Below are 4,295 nucleotides of genomic sequence, written 5' to 3'. Positions count from 1 at the left end.
TTCCCATAGAGGCTGCACCAATTTATAGTTCCATGAACAGTGCACGAAGGATCCTTTTTGTCTGCATTCTCACCAGCGTCTCTCTTGCCTTTTTGATGACAATCATTTTAACAGATGTGAGGTAATACCCCATTGTGATTTTGATTTGCATTTCCCTAAGGATAAGTGATATTGAGCACCTTTTCATGTACTTGTTTGCCATCTGTAGCTATCCTTTTACCTTTTTAATGTAAATCCCGTACACTGTAGTATTCCTTTTATTAGGAATTTGATATCTTCTAACTGTGCTAACATTTCAAATTGAGAATGTTATTGTCTTGATGTTCGTTACAAAAGTACATTGTTTTGAGTAGTCTGCTCCAACTCTATTAGCCTTGGTCTTATTTTGAGTGATTTTGTAGAACATGGAGATTTGTAGAACATTAAGTTTTTAGGAATGCATATATCATGCTACAGCACAAACGTCTGCATATAAATTCGAAGAGGAAAAATACACGATTTCAAGCATGAAAAATAAATTAAAGTACTCAAAGAAGAAACACCCTAAAAAGCAGACTAGAATCTAAAATTAAGAAACTGAGGAAGGTAAGAAGGAAATAATGAAAGTAGCAAAAGAGGTTTGTGCAAAGAAAAATGAAGATACTAATTGTCAGATGACTGTGATGATGCAAGAAAAGATATGGAATGACACCACTTCAAATCAAGTATAGAAAGATATATGAGGATTTAGTACCTTCAGCCACACACAGAGGTGGGTGCTTCATACATATTACCGCATTCATTTCTTCCTATGAAATAGGTGTTATTATCCCTCCTTTAGAAACAAGGAATTTGACAGAAAGGTAAGAAAATCACCCAATGTCACACAGCTTTCAAGTGGCATGCAGACTCATTTTGCTATACTATCGCTAGATAACAAATCCAGTTTTTTATTTTTATTTTATTAAGGGGCTTCGTTATTTTTGGCAGGAGGAATTTAACAATCTTCAGAGTAGGTATTTGTGGCCACACATTCTTTAATCGCCACTACCCTGCACAGAATAAACATTTATCAGAATGGTGTTGAAATATTAACCACTCTCCCTTTAGCTCTTCCCCCCTTTCACCTTTGTGCTTTTGCTCCAGCTCCATCTGGAATGTTCTTGGTTGTGAGGGTATTTCCACAGATCCAATTCCTACCCCCTCCTTCGAATTCCACCCACTTTACGAAGTCTTCCTCATTCCGCAGTAGCTCCTATCCCGTATTGCTCCACTTTTTTCATTTAGGGCATCTTGTGCTATACAAGAACACAGTCATTTCCCTTACTAGAGCGTCTCTGTCTGGGAAAGGTAAGAATCTAGTCTGAATCATCATTTCCCCTATCCTTAGCCTAACGCTCCGGTTATTAAGTTTATGTTGAATAATGAAAATATAAAGTCGAGAGATCCAGAGCGGAGTATTTCAGTTCGACAGCCTAGATTTTCCACAAGGTCGGCTCAAAAGGATTTCCCATGGACAGCAGCATGGACTTGGGAAGGAACAAGGTCGGCAGCAGGCAAGAGGCCTGAACGAGGGGGCAAACCGAGGACCCTCCCCCTCCCGCCTCCCTGGAGGCTTTGGACTTTCCTTACTCCTGGCCTGCTGGGGACACGAGGGGAGGGCGAAACCAAAAATGCGGGGGCAAGAAGAACGCCAGCAAGGGGCCGCCGAGGCGGAGACTGGAGCTGCCGGTCTGGGGACGCCATCCATGGTCCTGCGGATTCAGAACGAATCTCACTGCAAGCCCGCGGACGCCCAGGACGGAGAATTAAACATTAAATCTCCTGGGTTACTTGCCGTCACCCGGCACACAAAGACCGGAAGTGCACCGACATCCACCTGACGGGGGGGGGAGGGGGGGGTGTGTGTGTGTGTGTGTGTGTGTGTGTGTGTGTGTGTGTGTGTGTGGGTGTGTGTGTGTGTCCTCTCTAGGATTCCGGAGGTCCAACATCTCGGTGGTTCCCAGGTTCAAAGGATGCCTGGGAACAGACCATGCAGGAATCCGGACATGCAGGGCTGTGCTCCACCCCAGGGGCGGTGAAATGAGTAAAAGGAAAAAAAAAACAAACAAAAAACAAACCAGAACCAGCTACTGGTGTGGAAGAGAAACTCCATTTAAAATATATCCAAGTCTATTTCAGCTAAGGGTTGGCACCTGGCCAATTGTGCTCCCTACCCCCAGAGGATGAGGAATCTGAGGCCTGGAGGAAGTTCTCACCTGCCCAGGGCCTTCCAGTGACGCAGTTTGGTCAGAACCCAGAACTTGTGCCACCACAGCCCTTCCACTACCCGGCTTGTTTTTCATTAGAAATGAACACTATTAAAATTAAAGCTTACACTTTAATTCATGTAATGAGTGTGCCAGAATTCAGAGAAGACCATCCCATACCCATTAGGATGAATACTATAAAAAAAAAACTAAATAAATGTTTACAAGGAGAAATTGGAATCCTTGTTCATTGCCGGTGGGAATGTAAAATGGTGCAACAGCTGTAGAAAACAGTATGGTGGGTCTTAAAAGTATTTTAAATAAAATTATTGCATAATCAGCAATTCCATTTCTGAGAATATACCCCAAAGAATTAACTGCAGGGACTTGAAGAGATATTGTACATCCATGTTCATAGCAGCATTATTTACAAATAACCCAAATTGGAAGCAACCTAAGTGTTCATAGATGAATTGGTAAACAGAATGTGACATGTTCATACAATGGAATATTATTCGGTTATAAAAAGAAAGGAAATTCTAACACTTGCTACAAAACGTATAAGCTTTGAGGACATCATGCTGCGTGAAGTAAGCCAGTCACTAAAGGAGGAATACTGAATGATTCCATTCATATAAATTACCTAGAGTAGTCAAATTCACAGAGACGGAAAATAGAATGGTAGTGGCAAGGGATGAGGGAGGGGAAAATAGGGAGTTATTGTCTAATGGGCACAGAGTTTCTGCTCGCTGGCGCCCTCCTGCAGCAGTTTCCTCAGATGCCCTAAGCTCTGTATTTTGGAGAGCAAGGCAGGACTATTTGAAGATCCTATAAAGTGCTTCGTTTTCCAAAATTAATTCCCTCCCTTCTCCTAGTAATACTGCCCATAGTTGGAAAGCACCAAAGCAAAATGTAAAGTTCAACCTACCAGGTCTGAAACATGAACACCAATAATAAGAAAATTGAACCAGAAATGAAAAATCTCTCAACAAAGAAAAGCCCAGGACCAGATGGTTTCTCTGGTGAATTCTATCAAATATTTAAAGATTAATAGCACTGCTTTTCAAATTCTTTCAAAAATTGAAGAGGTGGGAACACTCTCAAACTCATTTTTATGAGGCTAACATTACCTTGTTACCAAAGCCAGATAAGGATACTAAAATGAAAGAACACTACAGGGCCAATATCCCTGATGAGTACCATGTAAAACTTCTAAACAAAATATTAGCGAAATTAATTCAAAAACACGTGAAAAGGATCATACAACGCAATCAAGTGGGATTTATGCCTGGGATGCAAGGATGGTTCAATATACACAATTCTAAATAAATATCATACACCATAAAATAGAAGGAAAGATAAAAATCATATCATTATCACCATTGCCCAGAGTAGCTACATTGGAACTGAGAGAGCCAGGAGTAGTCCTGGGATTGGTGAATTCTAGATCAGTTTATCCTCTTAACCACTACATTAAGCTGCCTCAGACAAATTTTCAGTAATCAAAGCCCCAAAGCCTTGTTTGGAAACTAGAATGCCAGCTTTATTACTTCTTAGGCAAAGCTAGTCCCAGCTAGAGAATGGAGATTGAGAATTTTTTTTTTTCCGTAGGAAAGTGTACTAAAAAAATTAAATTCAACCCAGAAATTTTGCTTAGTTAAAAATGGAAATTAGATATTGAGGAAATAGATGATTTAAAAGTTTATTATAAATTAACGTATGTTAGAAGTTGATCTCTCTGTCTCACCATTTTCCAGGGATTGGGACTTTTGTTTCAAAAGCCAGGTCTTTTGATAAAAGTGTCTGAGTCTAACAGCCAGTCCTGGATTAATCCAAGCTTTGCTGTCTTTTAGCATAACATCTTCAAGGTTCATCTATGTTGGAGCATGTGTTGAAACTGCCTTCCTTTTTCAGGCTGATTAATATTCTACTGTAGGGGTAGACCACATTTTGTTTGTACATTTACTCTTCAGTGGACACTTGGGTTGTTTCTACCTTATTTTAATCTTTAAGGAGGAAAACAAAGTGATCTTTCTAGTGTCGTCAGAGTACTGAAGATGACTAAAG

At 40.4% G+C, this 4,295-nt stretch overlaps 1 long non-coding RNA gene across 1 annotated transcript; it reads right to left on the bottom strand.

The window, feature by feature from the left end:
* Positions 1 to 938: 938 nt before the first annotated feature.
* On the bottom strand, positions 939 to 1,834 carry LOC111734398. The gene is made up of 2 exons (XR_002778437.1): positions 1,107 to 1,834; positions 939 to 1,031 (listed from the first exon to the last, which is right to left on the bottom strand). It is a non-coding gene; the product is annotated as an uncharacterized LOC111734398 (long non-coding RNA).
* Between the last annotated feature and the right edge of the window lie 2,461 nt (positions 1,835 to 4,295).

This window comes from Pteropus vampyrus, unplaced genomic scaffold, assembly GCF_000151845.1.
Source record: "Pteropus vampyrus isolate Shadow unplaced genomic scaffold, Pvam_2.0 Scaffold1100, whole genome shotgun sequence".
NCBI lineage: Eukaryota > Metazoa > Chordata > Mammalia > Chiroptera > Pteropodidae > Pteropus > Pteropus vampyrus.
This window is presented reverse-complemented; position numbering and strand designations above follow the sequence as displayed.